Consider the following 7,531-nt stretch of genomic DNA (forward strand, 5'->3'; position numbering starts at 1 on the left):
AATGTGCACACTGGCTCACTGACACAACTTACCTAAATGGCACAGTTATTCCACAAGTTTTTCCTGCTATGACATCAAAGTATCTGCAGTGAAAAAGTTTTATGTTCAATTTGCCTTCAGTGTTGTTTCTCATGCTTAATTGGTGCCCAGATCATGAAGTGGTGGAAAGATCTATTTCAGTCTTCTATGAGAACAGTATCTGTGTTTTGTAACAAGCTAATATCTGCAGTGTTAATTGTGGCCTGTGGCACAGTACCCAGAGGCTCTGTTTGTATGAACTGGTTTCCCGTTGCTCTGCATATCTAATATCAGCTGAATGCTGTGATAAAATAGAGTGACAATAAATAAATGGAGCAGGTCACCTGTGCATTATGTACTCATAGCAACACTGCCATCTGCTGGAGATATACTGGTAGTACCAATTACAAAATGAGGTAACCAATAACTGGAATTTTCTTAGAAAGTGACAACAAATGAACCCTCTCTCTCATAAGATACATTATACAGCACAGAAACCTTTTATAATTTTTCAGAAATTCCTCTGCTTAACTGTTAGAAAAGGTGAAGTCCTCTACACGTGTAACTGGAGGTAAATCTTTATTAAAGGGTTAACCCTAATGGGTTAATTCAGATTTTTTGAAGTGGGGTTGTATGGAGAACTTATCCATGGACTGTATATTACATAAAGTGAATGTCAGTCAGCACACCCCCAGTCTGATATAGAAGCTAAACAATGTACTGCTTGTGTTAGGGGTCAGCAGCAAAACATTTTAGTTACCTAAAAAAATCAATATCAGTTTTAGTGTACACTATATTGAGAGTATTTTCACTGCTTTACCTCAATGTATGACGATCATTTCCAACAAGAAAATTGAGCTGTTGTATCGCTGTCTTTTAAAGCCAGACTCCAACGTGAAAAACTGACTTAACATCCCTGGACACAGGAATTGCTGGTCTGCCACTACCTTGATCAGTTACTGTTATTGTGTGACCTTGGTTTTTCAAAGGGATAGTTTGGATTCACCAAAATCACAGAATAACACAAAATAACTAGCTGATTGAAGCAGCTGTATACCAGCAGCTGAGCTACAATTACTGTTTTTGGAGTGGAGCTTTGACAAGAGCAAAGTTTGGGAACTGAAGCTGTTAACAGCTTCCCTGTTGAAAGGGACTGTCTGACAGAAAGGTAAAGCGCTGAAAATACTCTCAGTAAAGCGTACACTTAAACTGATATTGATTTTTTTGGGTGGGACTTTTTTATGCAGCTGTAATACGCTTTGTTGCTGACCCCTCCACAGCAGTACATTGATTAGTGTCCGTGCTGCACTCAAGCCTGTTTCTCCAAACTGGGGGTGTGCTGACTGACATCTACTGTAGATAATACACTGACTATGCATAAGAAGCCCATACAACCTACCATACATCCACTTCAAAAAATCTGAACTATCCCTTTAACTTTTAATTGTTGGAAAATGAAAAGATATCATGCAACATGTAATAAACCACATTTTAAAAATCCTTATAGGAAAGCTATATGTTACATGCTGGTCAGAGGCTCTGGCTTATTTTGTGTTGTATGTGTCCACTCATGACTCCTACTCACTCACCAACTCCAATTTTCAAGCACAGTTATGAGCTGGTTATTAACACCCTCAATAGCTTTGCGAATGACCTTCAGTTCATCTTTGCTGACGCATGTGTGTTTATGACTGTACATTATACTACTATGCTTGTATCTGTGAGATTACTGTCTTGTGTTATTTGGTGTAAATTTCAGAGGAGAGGGCAGGGAACACGTCGCTGTCGATATTTAAAACATGTGCATCCTCCCCCCACCCCTTAAAAACATGACAGTAGCAGTGGACGTATTTTGAAAAAACTAAATATATTTACACCAAAAACTGCATGTTATTATGCCAGGCGGCACTGGCATCAGCAGAGGCTCGTGGGAAGTCTATAAACAAGAATAATAATAAATAATAGTAACAAACTAATGAACCACCAGACCAACGTATAGCAAATACAAGTGAAGTCATATTTATGCATTTGTGGATCCATTTTTACACGTGAGACTGGTTTTGCACATTTGTGGATCACTTCCTGTCAGTTTGCAGGCTGTGTGACATTTGTGACTTCCCTCTTATTTGTTTGTGTAATTTTGTATACACATGCTGCTTTTGCTTTTTAATGATTATAACAGTGCAGAAAAGACCGACCCTGCTGTACAGGAACCAGTGAAGGGAAGCAGGGAAACTTGGCTGATATTCAACCAGCTGTGTGTCATCACATTGTGCACAGATGAATGTTGTTTGACTTCCCCCTAAGATCCCTGCCCGTCTGGTGGCAGAGGTCCGGGTGCTGGCAGTGGCATGGGGGCGAAGCCAAACACTGTTCATCTGCACACACTGTGATGCCACACAGCTGGTTCAATATCAGCAAAGTTTCCCTTTATATTCATTGTCTTCTGTGGCGATCAGCAGTGATGTGATGGTTCACTTTTACATTGTGATCTGTAGCCTATAGTTCGGCTTTAGCTTCTGACTATCTTGATCTTTTTAACCCGTTTTTGCTGATGAGTGAGTCTGGATATATCCTTCAAGTGCATTTTGTAGACCCCTCTGTCTGCTTCTTTCTGGAATCACTATTTCATTCTTCCAAATATATGATAATATTTCTTAAAAAATTTCAGATAGTTACAGTGTGGACTCCATGCTTACTCAGACAGCTTGTTGAACCATCACAAAGGGGCGGGGCTTAGCAAAAGGTCAATTCCCACTGCAGCAGATCTGTAGAAAAAACAAAATCTGTGAGGTGCAATTACTTGCCACATCAGCAGGTGGTGACATTCCCTTGCATGAGATGAAGCAAAAGAGTAACATTTACAACAATTGGAAACAAGGAGAGAAGTCAGCTGCTATTAGTTTGTTTCCACAGAGCATGAGGAATTTATGCCCATATGTATGAGCGCATATTTCATTTATGTTAAGCATGTGAAATAAAAATAGATGGTTTGTAAGGATACTATTATCGCTATCATGATGGTTTTTCAGTAGCACTTTCATGTAATTCGAACTCACAGTTATGAAATAAGTACTCAGATCTTTTACTCATGTAAAAGTACAAAAAACCCCAAAAAGTTAAAGTTACTTATTATGCAGAATGGTCCATTTCAGATCAAATAAAGCCAGTGATGCATGAATTCATTATTTTTTTGTTATTAGTCTGAATTTGCAGTTAAACTAGTATTTAAATGTATCAGATAAATGTAAGGGAGTGAAGAGTAAAAAAAATACCTTCTCAGATATAATAGAATAGAAGAATAAAGTAGCAGAATGTGGACATACTTGAGACAAGCACATCAACATTGTATTTTAATGCAGTACATGAGAGTAAATGTACTTTGTTATTTTCCACCATCACTGCTTTGTTGCTATACTGTACAGTTGATTGAATATGCTTAGGGGGGTGAAATTGAAGTTTCAATTTCAATTTAATTTCAATTTCAATTTATTTATTTAAAAAGGGACAGTGCATATTAATGAACATATATACATGTAAATATGCCAGATTATAGCCGTAGGCTAGTTTCCATCTGTAGTCCCTTGGTGTGCCATGTGCCAAGTGTTAGCTAACTGTAACTCTGTGCACTGTGTAAGGCATGGCTAGGAGTGATAGGGCATGTATATGGATTTTACAATAATTAGTCATTTACACCACAAATGGAATTACCAATCACATTAGCCTACATTAACAACTGTCAGGTGATCAGTAAATGCTCTGGTTAAATGATGGAATCAAAAGGACAGTTGGCCTGATAACTGTAAAATGATTATTATCCTAGTGACGGTAATTTCAAGGTTAAACGCTTTGTAAGCCATGATGTCACTGGTGTGATTCTGCTACGTGATTATGGGAATGATGTGACTTGTGAATTTCTCTGAGATTCCATTGACCCTTTCATCCCTCTCTGTCTTCCTGTCTTCTCAACAGCACCTTGGCTTCATCTCTGCACTCCTAGCTGTTACCATCACTGGACCAAGCAGGTTACAATAACAAGAGAAGACACTACATTCTTTTTGATTAACAGTCAAAGAAGGTGCACTTACAGCGCGGCTGCCATTTTGGACTGAATGCTACCCCAATTAGTATCAAAGTAGAAGCATACTAAACATGAGTTATGTCAGCCATGAATGAACACAAGCAGTGCGTCTCAATAAACTGCTTAAATTATCAGAGAAGCAATTCAGAGCTAGCCTTATAAATCTCCTAGACCAAAAGAAAGTAAATGTTTCCTAGCTATCCTGACAGGTAGACTAATTATTAACAAAAAGATGAAACTATTTTATGTATTAACCAAAGTCCCCTAACACAGAAGGTCTACAATAGGCTTTAGCATAGAATTTTATTGCAGTGAAAATCAGACAAAGGCTGTGATTGCCTCAAAGATACCCTTTTATGACAAATTAGTATTCGGTTCAAATACACCTGCCAGATATCCTATAATAATTCTTAAACTGTTTATGTAAGGTTAACCCCTCTTCTCGGTTTGGTCAATAATGTAGTGAACATTATTAATCGGCTTGAGCTAACACCCTATTAACTGGGTGAAAGATACACACAGTCCAGCTTAATGAGTACTTTTACTTTTTGCCTTTCTTGTACTGTTACTTGAGTAAAAGATCTGAGTACTTCTTTCACCACTGCAGTTGTGTGTCAAATTAGTCCGTTAGCTTGGTGCTAAAACATCATGAGAATGACCATTAATGTCCTACTGAAAATTAGCATTGTAATTGCAATAATGTTAAAATTATCCATTTTTATCTCACATTTGACATAAAACAAAATATGTGCTTATACTTTACAAAATTAAATTCCCCGCACTCTCTGGAAACAAACTAATAGCGGCTGTCTCTTGTCCTTGTGTCTCGTTGTTGATCAGGCTGTGAATGCTAGATAGGATCTTTGCTGTAGCCAACTTGGTACCTGAAGTTCTGTCATCTCATGTGAAGAAATGTCGCCATCTGCTGACGTGGCAAGTAACTGCATCTTACACAGATTTTTTTTTTTTTTTTTTTAAACAGATCTGCTTCAGTAGGAATTAGACAAAAGTACACAAATAGAGGGAGGTGACAAATGTCATGTGTCCTGTAAACTAACAGGAAGCAAACCACAAATGTGCAAAACTTGTTTCATGTGTGTTTCATGTGTAAAAATGGATCCACAAATGTGTTAATATGACTTCACCTGTATTTTCTGTGGTGAAACTGTTAACATTTGTAAATCCTAGAACATTTTTTATGTGAAATTAAAGTATGTGTTTACAGAGTCAGTTATGTGTCTTTGCAAATCAGGCTATATTTTTGTGGATGTGCCTTTACACAACACAAATATAAAAAAAAATACATGTTTGTAAATAGTGAAAGATTTGTGGATCATGGTACACATTTGTAGATTGTCATGTGTGGGTTAAAAATGAGAAAGTCCAATAAGAATTTCCATAAGCCCACTGACCAAAGGAATACGCTATCAGTTCAGCTCAGCACATGAGAAGAGAAATGGAAGTGAGGAACGTAAACAAAGAGCTAAAATCCAGAGGGAGTGAGACCAAAAGGAAAAACTTACGTGCTGGTGGACCACTGGCTGTGGTCTTTGCGTTGTGTTCATGTGCAACGTTTTTGGCCAAGACACAGCAAGGTCATGTGATGCAGCAGGGGGGCCTTTGTCACCGCAAGTTTTCTTAAGTCAGTTTGTTGTGTCTGGGCCTTAGGATGATTTTAATGACTGAGTCCAGCTCAACCCCACCACATCATTGAATATGTCAATCAGCTGCTCCTTCACATCTTGACTGTAAACACCTTCGCTATCTTTCCTATTGCCTAAAAAAGAACAGAAAGAAAAGGTTTAACACAGACATAATTCACACAAATGTCATTAATGTATCCACTAGAGTTTCAGTGGGGATATGAATAACCTCCTTTTCACTGAGCCTCTGGAAGAATCTCTGTATGATAGCAGAGACTGTGGAAGTGTTCAGGACTAGTTGTCGATCCGCTGCTGCTTCCTTTTCCTCCTGGGAAAATACAGTATGTCTATCCTCTTCTGAGGGCCCTGGAAATAAATATATTTTCATGACCTTAGACCCTAGAATTAAAAGAACAACAATGTTATGTAAAAAAGTTAGCCCAAACCTCCAAAATTCAACAAAACAAAAACCTAATTAGGCATGACTTAACACGAATCTTGTCCTACATAGTTTTAATGTGTAGTAAATTTTACCTTCAGAGAGGTGGAGATTGGGTCTGTTTTTGTAGAAGCATTTCTTTCCTCAACAGCCTCTTTTTCAGAGCACTCTGAAACTGTTGCTGTCATGTTTGTTAAGGCTGAACCCAAATGCAGACACGAGACAGGTGAGTAGATTTAACACAAGTCTTTCAAAGAAAAAGTGAATGGTTAACGAGGGTTTGGGAGATAACGAGCAGTGGTTCCAGCACAAGGGGGTTGGTGTTTTGTCTGGGGGTGGATGGTCTTGGCAGGTAGGTTTTTCTCTGAGTGATGACCTACTGGCGGCTTGGCAAGCATAGAGAGGTAGCTGGCTGACTGGTGTCTCTGGTGAGAGGAGAGCATGTGGGAATCTTCGAGGCAGGCAAACAAACTAACGAATATCTTAAACAGACTGGCAAGCAAACTGAACAAGAGCTAGATGTGTGACTCATCACAAACTGAGTAGAGAGACAGCTTCTGCCCTGGAGAAGAAGAAGCCAGTAACAGCATGGCAAAATCTATATCCAGAGTCACGGAGGAGGAGTTCTGACAGTTGCAATCTTTTTGACCTGCTTTTTGCCAAATTGTTTCTTCTCTTTAGAATTTTTCTAGAACATATTTTTATTAGTAATTATGCATACACTATATCAATTTCACGTGTTCACATATTTTTCATTTATCAACCCCTTTCAAACTCCCGAAATCCCTCTGAAAACTCCCCTTTCCTAACACAGTTCCTCCAAAGTAGAGGATGTAACACAGCACAGTCTTAGTTCACAAGCGTGGTGGGATATAATAAAAGACAAAAAAACACACAGCAAAATAAATAAATAATATTACAGTCAACAAAGCCTTCCCTCAGCCTTCAACCATAATTTCTTGGTCCAGGAAGTCCATCCATCCATCCATCCATCCATCCATCCATATCCTCTTGAGGGTCACGTAGCCCATCTGACATTGGGTGAGAGGCATTGTACACCCTGGACAGACTTATGTTCAGCAAAGTTCAGTATTGTATAGGTATCATACTTAAGGCCACATTTGTCTCTTTTACAAAGTGCTGTTTTGACATGTAACAAACCAACAATTAACGCACAAAAGAAAAACAAAAACCCTGGTTTCAGCCTCTAGTAGCTGCTCAATGAAATAGCAAACTGAACTACAAATGTCATAGTATCTATTCACCCCAACATATGTCTCACATTGGCCAGCATCAGAAGGCACATCAGCAACCTATATCAACACTATCTAAGCATTAGTTAACATTGTA

The sequence above is a fragment of the Epinephelus moara genome, chromosome 24 (assembly GCF_006386435.1).
Source record: "Epinephelus moara isolate mb chromosome 24, YSFRI_EMoa_1.0, whole genome shotgun sequence".
Lineage (NCBI taxonomy): Eukaryota > Metazoa > Chordata > Actinopteri > Perciformes > Serranidae > Epinephelus > Epinephelus moara.